The sequence below is a fragment of the Tasmannia lanceolata genome, unplaced genomic scaffold, assembly GCF_043159265.1.
Source record: "Tasmannia lanceolata isolate RefF3 unplaced genomic scaffold, GAP_Taslan_0.1 ptg000006l, whole genome shotgun sequence".
In the NCBI taxonomy this organism is placed as follows: Eukaryota; Viridiplantae; Streptophyta; class Magnoliopsida; order Canellales; family Winteraceae; genus Tasmannia; species Tasmannia lanceolata.
In genome coordinates this window covers 20,321,755-20,337,223 of record NW_027518683.1, presented here as the reverse complement: position 1 = coordinate 20,337,223, position 15,469 = coordinate 20,321,755, and positions in this window count along the sequence as shown.

Genomic DNA, 15,469 nt, shown 5'->3' with positions numbered 1-15,469 from the left:
TGTCTGCAAATCATGACCTCTAAGTGGAGGCTCGATGTTGGCGTATCTTTCATTTTCCTATTCATGGGATCCGTTTGTGTTGAGCTGAGAAATTTTCATCACTAGGGTTTGTTAGTAAATTTGCTCATTTTTTATTTGTTCATATAGATTGTGGCTCATGAAATCTAGTCAGTTGATGTGTATGACATTAATTTGATCAAAAATGATATCTCCACCTCTTCCCCTGCATTAACACCTGTCCTCCCTCTCTTTTGTTTGCCCTTTTTTGAAAATAAAGTTACTTTCAGGAAATGACAAGCAAAGGGCGGAAATATCATTTCCCTAATTTGATTTTTAGGAAAGTTCAATTATAATTTTGTTACTTCCATCGGTTTGTTATGTGTTCATCTATAGTGACATTTTGATTGGTGTTTTTTTTCTTCTCTATATTCTGTGTAGTTTTTCTGTGCTTCATGGTTTGAAGTATACTGCAGTTGCATTTGAACTCAAGTAAGCTATACAATTCAAAGTTGAATGAAGAAACATGTGGTCTTTTTAGCAACCATAATTGACACTTGTTTTGGGCCTTTGGCATAGAAGAAGTGCAAAATATGAACCTGAGGGATTGCTGTATGTATATATATGTAAACACCTTATGTCAAGCTTTTCCAAGCTCTTACAAAGATGAATGAGGCAAAGTGTGGTCTTTTAGTAATCATAACTGAATTTAGTTTTAGCATATAGCAAGTATAAAATGTGAACCTTTGGATTGCTGTATATATTTAGTTTTTTTACCCATAATTTATCTAGGAACTTGGACGCACATGAAATAAATTTTTATTGATGAATAAAATAAGTACTAGAGGGGGCCATACCACCTTACCTCAAAACCAAAATAAAAGGGAAATTACTTACAATGGATACTAGGGATGGCCCAATATCGTTAAAAAAAAAAGGTTGCGCAAAGAGTCACATCTTAAGGTGCCCCTAGCCATTCTAGGAAGGTCCTTCCACTGCCAGTTTTTATCGTTCTCTTCTAATTAGCCAAAGAGTCAGCGACCTGGTTTGCTTCTCGTTTAGCTTCTCTGAATTGATGCGACACTTTCGGCTCAACTCTTATTTTTTGAAAATAACTTTCGGATCAACTCAAAAACCAAAGATTGAAATACCGGCCAATAGTATTCAATGGACCATGGCGGGTCCTCGTCAATGACCATATCGATCAAGATTTTACTATCCGCTTCGAGCCAAATGTTAGATAGACCAAATACTATAGATTTAGAGTACCTCAGCCTATCTAACATACTTCTAGTCTCTGCAGTGCCATTGTCTTAAAAATGAGACAAAGCAAATAATATCTCACATTTATTGTTTCTTATGATTCCTCCTCTACCTGATATGCCGGGATTGCCTTTGGAAGCACCATCCGTATTCAATTTGAACTCATTCTTGTAGGGTTTAATCCACTTCACTTGACACCCCTCGAAATTTTCTCTGGGTTTGATGTTTATCAATTACCCCAAGGGTCCAAACTTCGGTTGGCAAGCAATCTAATGGAGGCTTCATAGAGCTTTTACCCATACCATAACTGGCTTGATAATAATATTTAATAGATTTTGCTTTACCTTCCATGTAGCGAGAGCATCTTTCTTTCCAAATCTCCCAAGTGATGATGGATGGGATGGCTTTCAAAGCGAACCCAAAAGATGTTTTACTTTTCATCCTAGATGTGTTAAACCTTTGAATAAGCCTAGCATTTATGGCTTGATTCTCAATCATAGGAACATGTAAGTATGAAACGAAATAACCCCATATAGCTCAAGTCATATCACTATCCAGTATCCACAAAAACATGATGAAGATCCTCTTCCTTCGGCCTAGCACAATAAGTACACATGGATGAAATAGAGATAAAAATATGGTTCAAGGAACAATTTTTTAAACAAAACAACAGATTTTAGTCGGAAGTTCTTTCCAAATGAGGCTTGCCCACCTTTTTTGGCTCCTTATTCCTCACCAAATTCCATGCCGACTTGATGGAAAAATTAGCTGAGTTATTGAGTGACCAAAACAATTCATCTTCTCGATCAGGAAGCTTCACTGTGGATGTATTAATGGCCTCTATGAGTGCTTGTTGAACATTATTCACCTTAATAGAAATATTCCATTCACCTGTGCTATTAATCACATCCTTCACTTGGGTGAGCACATTTAAACCAGCCACATTAGTAATAAAATTTTTGAGAGACCTACCAAACCAATTATCGGTCCAGAAAGCAATATTTTTTGGAATCCCCTCCTTTTCCTTCAACCAAGTAAAAACTTTTTCCTTTTAAGTATCTATACTTCATGAATTCCTTCAAAGATCTGGCTTTGTGTGCAAGTTATGAATACTCTTGATTCTAAAAGCATTACTAAAATCCCTCTGGGTGCGTTTGGATCGCCGGTTTGGGAAACAAGAATCGGAATCTGATTCTTTTTTCTTAAATTCATATGTTTGGATCCACTCTGGGTAACGGAATGGGGACACCCGGCGGAGAAAACTCCGGAATATTTGATGGCATTCAATACCCACCCAAAGAGGTGGTATTCTGATTCCGTTGGTCTCTCTGTCTCAAAAACAAAAAATCGCCTCTCTCAAGAAAAGCTCTACTCGCCTCTCCTAAGAAAAGCTCCCCCCCCTCTCTCTCTCAAGAAAAGAAAAGAAAAGAAAAGAAAAGAAATTTTCTAGGATTCACTGTCAACCCATTTGCCAAATGACCCTTTTCTTTTTCCTCTCTCATTTGACAGATCTGTGCCTTCCATAGAGTTTTAATGGAATTCAGACACCTAAATTTTAGGTATCTTGTATTTCTGCACCCATAAGAATTGTATCAAAGAAAATTGAGATTCTAACTGGAGATTTGGGCTTAGTACCACAGATTTTCGGAGATTTCCATTGTTGTAGTGCTGATATTGTTTTTTCATTGACCGTTTCGTTATGAAAAAGAGGCCCAAGACGCCCTAGATCTCTCTCCCTCTCTAAAAATCCTCCTTTTTGCTTTCGTCTCTGTTACTAAAATCTCTCTCAAAGTACCATATTGAACTTCATTTTAGGATAGTGTCTGTATCTTCTTCAATTCATCACAAATCCGAGCTTGGCGAGGGCATAGATGATAGCGTGAATTGGAAGCCCTGGTCGATGTCGAAATGGAGGAGGTGGAGCATGGATTTACTGCAGGGGGACTTCGTAGGTAGATCACCCTAACTGAGCTATAGCCCTTGTCATAGATATCTTAACATCTAGAGAATTTATTGTCGAGATGGATATTCCATGATCCCACATGATAGCTCTCTGATCCTTTTCCTGCCAAGGATTGGTATTGCTTAGAAGTTGGCAAAAAGGCGAAGAAATAGATTCATCATCCCATTCCAATATGATCAAGAACGAGAGAAAGAACTAATGCCTCGTTCTGGTATCTCGATTGAAATACCCATAAATGGCATAGATCCATTTTTTTAATTTTTTTGATTCCTTAGAATTTTTTTTCCCGTTCCTGGTGACTCTGGCACTGGACATTCCCAAAATGGGTACTATCGGGTCGGGTGAATTAGATAATAGACGTTTGTTGGCATTCCAGCCTTCTCCCGTTAAGCACCTCATGACTATGTCATAATAGATCTGAACACTTGCCCCGGATCGACTTCCATATCATAATTGCTCTAGTAAATAACTAAATAAAATGGATAGATGGGAGATACGAAAAAAAGGCCTGGAATAACTTTTGGTTGTGCGAACCAAAGGGAACGATGACTTTGGTTTGCACCAAGTCGGAAACCGAGTGGATTGCAGATACATCAATGATAGAATCATTTCTGATTGGACCAATTAATGGAATGGTCCTCCAATAGATATGAAGATAATTACGTATTTACAAAACACCGTTTCAATTCATCCTATTTCATTAGATCCGGGATGGTATTGAGCAGCGGTGTAGCACCAGATCCCAAAGATAGTAAGTCCTTTCTTTCTTTTGGAGGAAAGAAAATCTTTTTCAAAGATTCTATATGAAAATGAAACCGAGATAGTTACCTTTCAAAATCTCATTCAAAAGGTTCTGAGTTGGAATCCTATTCTAAAGATTCTTGCGGTTCCGGAGGATCCAGCTCAGTAATATCATCACTTCAATTTGGAGTTCTTAGTTACTTCGACCCGATGGATCTAGTGATGGAATAATAAGTCATAAAGCAGGAATCAATTAGGGTTTCGTTGGTTGAAGAAGATGATGTTAATGTCATTCCCTCATCAATTCCATTATTCACCCAAACAAGAGAATATGAATTTCCATTCTGTTTGAAGAGGGTATTGGAATTGGATTGGAATGTAATGGCAATACCCATTCCTGATTCCGGCAATCCAAACGCACCCTCTAGGATTTTGATTCCAAGGCCTTCTTCCTCTTTTGGCATGCATAGGTTCTCCCATGCAACCCAATGGTCCTTCTTGCCGTGCTCCACGGACCCCCGCCAAAGTGTAGCAAAAATACTTTCAATGCGTCTAATAGCAGCAATAGGCAACTTTTAGGCAAACAAGATGTATACAGGGGTGGTGGACATAATGTGGTTAAGAGAATGAGCTTACTTCCCAATGATAAATCTTTCTTTTCCATCATTTAACCCCCATCCGAATTTTATCAATAAGCTTTTCAAAGTACATAATCTTTAACCGACCCTTATATGGAGGAGCTCCTAAGTAGTCCATAGGAAGTCTTTTTTAGTGAACCCTGTGCCCATATGTATTATCCTGCTCATCAAGGAAACACAGCTTTTTTCTCTATTAATAAGCTCCCCATAAGCATTCAAGAACTTCATTATATTATCAAATCTTTTGTCTCTTTTCATTAGAAACTATAATCGCATCATCAACAAATAGACAATGAGAGATGGGAATGCACCCTTTTGAGCAAATTTAGTAGTCTGCCTTACCCTATATAAAAACTGTTTTAGCCCTCTACTAAGGACTGACTTTGCAATATTGAAAAAGTGGGGGAAAGAGATCACCTTGATGCAGACCCCTAGAAGACTTAAAGAAATACTTAGGCTTACCATTGATACATATTGAAAACCAAGAGTTTGATATGGCTCCTTTAATCAAATTAATGAATGAATTATTACACCCAAAATTTCCAGAACTGGCAGGAGAAAATTCCATCTAACTTCTTGTTCGTTAAAGTGATCACCCTTTCCATTTCGTAGGCTAGGATCCACCCTTCCTTTAGGTTCGTATTGGCCTATGATCTTTATGAGGGTTGGTCGGTTATATGCAATAGCTCCGAGCAGCGCACTACAAGTGTTCAAGATTGGGACCCGAGGCATTTTTTGAACTATGGTGAATTTTAAAAAGAAAAAAGAAGGGCAAGGAGAAATTTGGAGTATTGAGAATAATCTAGATCCGATGGAGATGGAGGAAGGTAGGTGGGTTTAAAAACAGGATTCTGATAGGAGCTGGAATGTCGGTTCGAGACTTCTTTAATCGTCAGCGCTTTAACCCTCAGGTGGGTTTGGAGACCAGTTCTAACCACTGTATTTGTGGCTATAGTCTGGAATGGGGTTTTGGAGACCAGTTCTAACCACTGTATTTGTGGCTATAGTCTGGAATGGGCAGCTCCAACTTTCTTGGATTTGCTTGATAGTGGATATTCTACCCAGGAAGCTTTCTTTTCGATTGGGGTTTTCAGTAGTTGTTGTCGGAATTCCTTGATAGTAATAGGACAAAGGGGAAACAGAGATAACACCTCGTGGCATCCCCCCAGATCTTTCCCTCGATCGATTGGAAGCCAAGAAGATTTGGATTTACTGACTCGCCGTCTCGACTTCAGAAATGGCTTTGCTTGCTGAAATCAGTTTGTTTCAACTCATAATGCACACAATTGGAGGTGTTCGAAGTGCAGCTACAATAATTTTGGCACTAGCCGCATCTGTAGAAAATGTTTGGAGCCAAAGAATAGAAAAACTGCAGATATTGGCAGAAAGGCAACTTTGGGTAAAGTTTGGATCCCGAAGATGCCTAATCCAAACATTCCGGAACCCTCTAAGGAAAGTAAACCTGTAATATCTATTCTTAGTGAAGTGACCAGCAGTAGGAAGAAATTTCTGAAAAATTGCTTGATAGGTACCTTGAGAAATAGAACTCTACTGGAAGAAATTTGGTTTTGGGTTAAAAGACAATGGGACCTGCCACAACTTAGCAAACCTTTTTGTTTGAGTCCTTTATCTGTGTTTTTCCCCTTTGATTCCCAGAGTCTAGCTACTTCTATTCTCCGGAAAGGGGGAGATGCTTTGGGAGGCTATCTTATGTTCTTCCAACCTTGGTCTCCTATTTTTGAATACGGGTGCAAGATCGGTGAGACTTAGATTCTCTAATATTCTCCTTCATGCCTAGTCCTTATCCACGGTGGAGTCTCTGGGTCAACATATTGGTCAAATATTGGAATCTCAATTGTCGGGTAGTCATAACTCATAAACACTATATGGAATTTGCATCTGTTAAAGTATTTACTCCTCTATGGAATTGTTTGCCATCCTTTATAAACATTATGGTAGATTCCATGATTTATCCAATCGGAGTTAGGTTGGTGGATGAGCCATTAAAGTCCCTTAATGACTCTTTCGAAGGAAGGAATCCGGTGGCTCCAATTGATTCATCTCCGGTGGAAGATCCGCCAACGTTTGGGACCCTTCAGGTTGTCTTTGGGGGTATATTTCTCAATTCCAGTGGGAAGGAGCCGTTTGGTTTACCTTCCCCTGATTTTGAATTCTCGTCTACCTTGGGAATGGCTATTTAGAAAGATACATCGAAAGGTCCTGTCCCATCACCGAAAGGGATCTTGGTCAGTCCCAACGAAATATCTGGTCAGAAGCTATCCAAAGCCAAATCTAGCATTGCTGCGGGGAAAGGTGCTAGGAAGGATATATATGACGGTAGCCTTCACCCTGCGTCAGTAAAGATCAAAAATCGTTTCTTCCAGAAGGAAAAAGAATAAAATAATCCCGAAAAATCCAACGAAGGATACCAAAAAATCACAGAAAGGTCTGTAGGGGCGGGGGACACAAATCGAGAAAAAGTATTTGTTAGCTACAAAGGGCGGTTTGTCTCTCTTTAAGAGAAACCTTAGAGGAAACAAAAAATCACATATTAGCCTCCAAGTTTAACATTCTTCTAAAGGACTTTGACAAACCTTTCCGTCCTCTTCTCCCTTCTACGGCTTTCGCTTCTCCATCTCTTCCGAGCAAGCGAAAGGCCCTCTTGTTTGAGGTTAAGGATCTTCAATTTCTCCGAGATGTAAAGTATGATCAACAAATGGCGGCAGAAGAATGCCCTACTCCCAAGGAAATCTACATGGCTATGTTGAAGAATCAATGGAAGCAATTCAAGCGGGAAGCTATGGCTACCAAAGAAAGTTTCCTTCAGATTTCAGGTATGTCTGATCCAAAGGATACATTTGTTCAGATTTATAAGATGGATTTTTTCCAGAAGGCCCTAGCAGAAGAGCGCCTTGCGCATCGTCTACATTGGGAAGAGAATAAGGCGACAGAGATTGATTGTTTAGAGAAGTTGATTGTCGGGCGTGCTATGGGCTAAAAGAGTGCGCTTCGCTTTTGATCATATCAATACTTCTCATACTAATTATGATTTAGAGTTTGAGAAATACGTCGGACCAAAGCTTCCTAACCCTAGGGTTATGCAGTTGCTTACCATTCTAGGTCGGTTGAGCTTCTCGTTAGAGGGCGGAGGTAAACGACGGCCTAGGAATTCTCTACTCTTGGGAGCGTCGTCCACTGCATCTCGCCAACTTAGGAATCTTTTTCCAGTATCCCTAGTGATCATAACTACTATCTCTTACCATGGCTTATATTGATTTTGGAAAATATGAGAGTTACGTTCACCCGCGGTACACTGTTGCACAAAAGGAAAACTTATCCCCTGTTGAGACATGTACATGCATGATTGATGTGGGTTGTGATATGGCAAGTGTCTAATATCTGATGCTTTAATCCTGCTAGTACCATTCGGGTATTAGTACTCCCTTATGCTTGGCCTCTTTGAGGTGTGCAAGGCTCTGACAAGACCAACGACACCTTTTTTAGTACTCCTTGAGGTAATCCCTCATTGTTTTCGCGCATTAAGCTCAGGAATACGTTTATTTGCTAATATGATGGTCGGTCATAGTTTAGTAAAGATTTTAAGTGGGTCTGCTTGGACTATGCTATGTATGAATGATCTTTTTTTTTTCATAGGAGATCCTGGTCCTTTATTTATAGTTCTTGCATTAACCGGTCCGGAATTACGTGTAGCTATATCGCAAGCTCATGTTTCTACGATCTCAATCTGTATTTACTTGAATGATGCTATAAATCTCCATCAAAGTGGTTATTAATTTATAATTGAACAAAAGCGAGGAGCCTTCTTCTTTCCTTTCCCCCGGATCGGAAAAACAACACATTTTTGTATGTGCTCTCGGGAAACATATGGGTACTCTATTCGATTGATCAGGAACAATCGAAAAAAGCCAGACCAGTCATGTACTCTTTGAATCCTGAATATGGCCTCAAATGGTGACTCCCAGGTGTCAAGAGACTCTCTTGACCGAGAAGTTAGCTTAGAGATTCGAAAGTGGATTGGTGAGGTCGAGGATAGACAAGAGGAGAATTCTAGATTGATAGACTTTCTGGAGTCGAAAGAGAATGAAGTTGTCCCTCGTGAGGAAATGGACGAACTCTTGGCAATAGGTGATTTCTTTGGAATTGGTTTCGATGAAAACTTGGAAGCCACAAAAAACTTATTTCGGTCTATGGCTATAAGGACCTTGAAGGAGGTTAGAGAAGCTGGAAAAGAGATTGAGGACAAGGGGGCCGAGGGTAGTAACCCTGTATAAAAGCCTTCCGGCCCAAGAAAAAAGAAAAGAAGAGAAGGGGGATGAGAGGAAAAAAGAAAATGAGGAAGAAAAAGAGAAAAGAGGAATGGGAAATGAGGAATGATAAGGAAAGTTACAAAAAGTGGAAAAAGGAAAAGATATGACACACTAGTGGGACAGAAGGTATGGATTAGTTTTTGATTAGTTTAGTGTGGTTTTGAAGTTTTTGTGCGAGGCTATGCTTGCCAAAGTTTCAATTTCAGGCTGAAGAACTTGAAGGATGAACTTCCTCAGGAATCTACTGACCAAATAGCTTGCCGATTGATATGTTATATATCCAGAATTTGCTTTCTACTGCCTTGGCTTGAAAGATTTGTTCTTTCGCTTCTTTTTGTCTGAGTGCTTTAGCTATGTTCTCTTTCTTAGGAGTGGATTAGTTCGGAAGTGTTGAGGGTAAGTAGGCAGTAGCCATCTGTTTTGTGCCCTAGTCTTTCAAGGTGTTGTCTCTGAGATTCTAGGTTGTTGGCTAGTAGTAAAGTGTGGCCTTATCACACGTAGGTGGTACATACATTATGGCTGTAAGAAGATGTAAAGAATACAGTCTTTTGGTTTGTGCAGGGAGGTTTATAATCCAATGTCAATGTTCTGTTTAGCTCAATTGGACTGGTGCCGGTATGCTGGTCCAATCCACTTTAATATTTTTTAATGCAGGATGGGACTATTGGTCCTGATTGCTATCTCAATATTAATGAAATATGTCAATTTTTTTTTTAAAAAGATTGGGACCCGGGGCCGGTTGGTATTGGAGGTGTCCTTAGAAATTCACATGGTGAGGTCATTTGGGCTTTTGCAGGGCCTATCAGAGTCTCAGATGCTACAGAGGCGGAGTTTCGAGCTGTCTATCAAGGGATTTAACGCTTAGATAAAGATTTCTTGGATAAGGTGATAGTGGAAGGGGATTCTCTAAATGTTATCCGTTGGCTTAGGGGCTCTTCGGTTCCTCTTTGGAGATTTGTTCTCTACTTTGACGAGATCCAAGACATTGTTGAAGGAGCATCGACTACTTTGATGCATGTTCGGAGATCGGCCAATAGTGTGGCGGACAAGTTAGCAAGGGATGGTGTAGTTAAGGCGGGAATTGAGATATTTGATTTCCTACCTCCTTACTTGTTCAGATTGCTCGTCTCCTTTTTGATTTGTTTAATTTTTCTTTTCATCCTTGTAATGCTTTTTATGTTTTTCCGCTTTGCTTGTTTAGTTTTTCTTTTCCTTGGTATTTCTTGGATGAACCATCTCGGTCGCTCCCTTGGTATTAATGAAATTTTCTATCATTCAAAATAAAATAAAATAAAATAAAATTCCATCCAACTCGATCATAGGCTTTTGCCATATCCAATCTAAACATAATCTTTTCCCATACACTTTCCTGTCCATATTAAGAAATATTTTATGAACAATGGATATATTATCGAAGCGCTTGTTTGCAAAGGATAATTGGGCAATAATCAGACATACCTCTTGACTGGCTCTTCTTAGGTATGATAGTGATAAAGGTACCCATATAAGATTTAGGAAGGGGCCTTCCAGAGGGGAACTTGTGAACAATCCAATAACATCTTGCTTAACAATCTCCCAACAAGTAGTAAAGAAAGTCCCATCAAAACCATCTTGACCCGGTGCACTGTCCTCTACCAAAGATGGAATTTTTTATTTCTTCTTCAGATGGCTGGCACGTTAACATAGGGTTGTATGACTCTGAACATACGGCATATTGAATTGATAAAGGATCTTCCATCCAAGCTCCATTATGCCAAACCCTATTTATATTATTAGCCATCATCCTTTGGACAACTGAAGCATGGAAGCATTTTGTATTCCTATCACCTTCAACCATTTTCTCTTGATTTCTGTCTCAAGATCTCCTCGAGGAGGGCTTGATGAAAGCTTCTGTCTAGCAACTGCTTGAGATTCACATGATTGAAGAGTAGCCCTCTCATCATGCCTATTTTCCGCTAAAGTAATAAGATCTTTAGCCTCTCTAACATTCTGATATACATCTCCCAAGATCTAGGTTCCAAGCTCTAAGGCAGTGTTTGCTTGCACATTGTCTCGGCAACCGTCGGCATTTTGAAGGAATTTCAAATGCCATTCCTTGTTTGGTTGCCAATATTGCATTGAATTTCTAGGAGACTCCCAGACATGTTTCCTATGTAATTATTGCATGTCTGCTGAAGTGGTAGTCATGTCGCCTTCTTCTATCATTCAAATCATATTGTACAAAAATGGTAGAATTTTGGTTGAAAAATCTTGGGAATGGTGCTTCTCTCTCTCTCTCTCCTCCCTCTCTCTCTCTTCACTCTCTATATTGGTAATGACACCCCTACTTATTCCCCTACTCTCCGAGTCTATGTCGCGCAACCAAACACTACTGCAAGTCTATTCCACTATTCTCTGAGAGGTAATTCTAGACAAATCCAATGCTTGTCTCCTCCCTTTTGACTTTCTTATTCATCACTCTCTGAGCCTATGCTGCGCATGTAAACATACCCTAAGTTTAGATTGCAGCCTTTTCAGTTTCAATGCAAGAACATAAATGTTGCTCTCATACAAGAATGCGACTGAGTACTTGGTTGACGCGGTCTTAACTCAGGAGAGTCAAAGGTGTTTGATTGGCTTTGTAGGGCAAAATGCGGACTCGGACAAGAATGCGACCAAGGACATGAACTCAGCCAAGGTAAAAGGGAGTCGGCTCGGGCAAGTTGTTGATGACTCGGGGGAGTTTTGAAACTATGGTTGCTTCTAGTGAACTTATTGCCAATATAACCGACATCCACTAGTCTTTCTCCATCAAGAACGTCTTGAAAATCATGAATGGAAATGAGGGAGGGAGCTCTCCCTCCAGACTTCTCATCTCGATTAAGGATAGCTGTGAAGTATCCTCGACTCCTAGAATCTATTTGTCATTGATTCTAATACTAATCTCAGGAAGGTATTCCGAAAGTAGTCTACTTCCTACAACATCACAGCTAGCATAAACAAAGGTGAGAAAACTAGAGAGATTGTACCTCCAACATAGGAGGCGAACAGCGAACGACTGTGCTGATTCTCTGGGGAAGGAGGGAGTGGATCGGGAGGAGTTATGTATTTCTGTTTATGGTGATTTGAATCTGTAATTTCTGTTTTTCTTGTTTTGATCATGGTTGGCTGGCTGCCCTCCGCCTCTTGGGGACTGCTTGTCCCCTTGTAAATTTGATCTTTAGCAATAAATTGTCACCTTTCTCAAAAAAAGAAGATTGTGCCTCCATTATAAGCTGGGAAAATTACTGCCCGGCCTATCAAACTGACACAAGAGATAGATATGTAGCCTTTTCACATTATCCAAATCTTACGACACTCATCGTCAACCACCGAGTTGTCCATACCAATCGTAGTGGCAATTTCATTGATACCCTCCGTACTTGTCATAGGTTTAGAAACAAGTCAAACAACTTCTAAAGAGATATTTTGAGTCTTGACCATGAACTTGAGTCTTTGCGCAAAGAGCTTGTTTTTTCACTCTTATATTCTATATCAGAACTTTATTCATTGAGAAACATACCCAAAAGAATTGCCCACCTGGGCTTTACCCCCCTAATATTCCTTCTTTTACTACTCTGTATCAGACTATTGATTTGCATATCTTCCATCTCCTTTCCAAGAAGCTTAGAATTTTGATTCTCCTTTGTGACTTTATGTACAATAGCTTCCACCAATTCATTCTTTTTTTCATTAGCAGATGCCCATTCACAGCCATTCTTGTCCTATCCTCTCTATCTCTGTCACAAATATCATTCTCCAGAATTTCTTGGCAAGAGAAAATTTCGGGGTATATAAATCTTTTTTTTTTCTCTATATATATTATAAAATTTAAGGAAAAATATAAAATATAAATATCGGGATAATATCGTGATATTATCACGATATTTATGATAAAAATGAAAATATCGCTATATTTTTAAAATCTCAGGATTACTTCGGGATTTTGTCATTTTATCAAAATGTCGCCATAAAAACATGATATTTTGAAAATATCAGGGATATTTGTGACATAGCTCTCTATATAGAAAAGCTACTTTCTCCATTAGTTTGCTGGTTCATTCCATCCTCCTGAACCGGGGCTTCATTCCATACTCTTGTGCCAAGCTCTTCACCTCCATGCGCACCACAATTTCTCTTGGAGAGTTCCTTACGTTGCTTAGATTGCTTTTAGGCACGGAGTGCTTACAACGATGAGGGCTCTCTGACCACGAGATTGGAGCCGTCGCTGACTCAAATGAATTAAACAGATGCAATGGAGTTTTTTGCCTCTATGCGGGAAGACCACACTATATCAAACATCCAAACTCAGCCTTAGGGAAACTTATCGAATCAGAATTAGAGCTGCAACATATATTTTATATCTATTGGTCCATTGCTCATTCATTGCATGGCATCAATCTTATTGGAGATGCTCTCGTTAAACTCAAGGGGAACTCTCAAGACTCCAATGTTGGGATTCCAAATTCAATTTCCTCTTTAGTAGAGTAAGACTCGGGATGCTGTTTAAGATTTAGGAAGATGCAAAACTAGAATGTACCTGTCATTTTAACCTCTTGTAATTTATCTCTTGGCCATGCCTGAGATGTTTGTTATTGTTTTCGTCTACTTAAGACTCGGGATGCTGTTATTGTACCTGTCATTTTAACCCTTCAATTAGAGATGTGACCACCTGCATGTGTCGTATCCTTTCACACGTGCAACACCAATTCTATATTTGCAATGGCTGCAGTATTTTGTTTTTCATTGTTTATAACCTTTTCCTTTGGTCACTACAATTTCTCTAATAGAGCCTTGCTGAAAAGTCATGCTTTGTGGATGTCTAACTCATTATTTTCTTGTGAGATATCCAATCCAAATAAGAGTACCCTTCCTATACACCATGCGTCCCTAAAAGTCTGTTTTGATCTCCGCTGAATAGTTTTGTGCAATAATTGTTTGCACCAAGTGGATGCACAGACACATTAGACTCCGCTTGTAAGAGGTGACATTAATTCTAGGTTACTTAATTAGTTAATTATAACTACCATGCAAATCTTTGTTCAAATGTGCATATTATTGACTTCAGGAATATTGAAATTTGAATACGTAATTGGTGAGCGAACGACGGGAATTCAACCTGTGCTTTATGGATTCAAAATTCCCCAACTTGATCCACTTGGCTACATCAGCCCCTCCCTCCTCTCTCTGAGTCAACCTCCTTGAAAGGATTCATTGTCTCTTGCCTACCCATGGATTCAACAGCAGTTCGAAAGGTTGCCCTTTTCGGAATCTTCGAATCTGTACTTATTTTCAACTTCCCGAAGCATTTTATCGCTTGCTATACCCTTCCTCGTCTATGGGTGCCTAGTTATCACCCCCGATGTGAATTAACATATTCCATATCATTAGAGGAAATTGACAAATACATTTCCCAACATTTTGTGTCTGGAGCTTTGTTCACCGCTGGCCACATAACCCAAGCCCAATTATTGTTTGAAACTAATTAACCAAATATGAGCTCACAGTAGCAACATAAATTGCGCTTAGATCACCGAGCCGAAAGGAAAGATTAGAGTTGTTTACATTTTGTGGGGTTGATATGACCATCACATCTTTGTTCAATCCAAAGTCCATTACATCTGCAGATATGCTCAACACGTTTTTATTGAAATTTTCATATCTTAAAAGAAAGATCTAAGACATGAACTTTACTCCGTATTTTTATAAGCATTTAGCGAGGTATGGAATGGGTCCCTTGTTTGAGGGTGGCTCGAAAACTTTAAAAGAAAAGAGCTTTCAAACTGGACTACAGTTGCGATGCTTGAATGATGAATATCATTCGTGAGTGGGTGCCATATACTTCATAAGGTCAATGCGATCTTTATAGTTAGCAGCAACTAGAGAAAGTTAGGGCTAACTGGAAAGTTTGTCCTTCCAAGAATTTTTCTCCCAATCACGTTCATCTGGTTAGGATCTAGGGTTTTGACTTTTTAGACTACGTCACTTAATCTTGTAGACCTTGATTCCTAGCTTAACTTGTAGAGGTATTTACAATTGTAGTGGTTATCTTACATTTGGCGAAAGGAAGGCGCCCGTGGGGGTGGGGTGGGGGTTAAATTGAAGTTGCTTTTATATCTAAGTGGGTACTTCTCAAACCAAGCTCCTTGTAGGTAATCTTTGATCATGCTTTAGATCTTTATAGATTCAATTGGTGATGAGATACATTTGTCAAATGGTTTTGATGTTTTCTATAGAATGAATGTGAGCAAGATGTATTTGAAATCCTTTCAAGAATCTTTGATAGGGGATAGCATTAATTAAGTTGTGGTTTGGAGGCTTTTTTGGGGTTTAACTACTAGAAGACGATACCACTGAGGTCTTTGCTCCAAACTGTGGCATAGAGCTAGCCACGACCGACATTTTATCAGGCTGCATCATAAGATGTCATTCAAAATATCTCAATCTGGTACAAGCCTTTTCTAATATTCTTGTGTGAGACAACAAGAAGATCCTTACCATTAAAATAAAAAGACAACAAG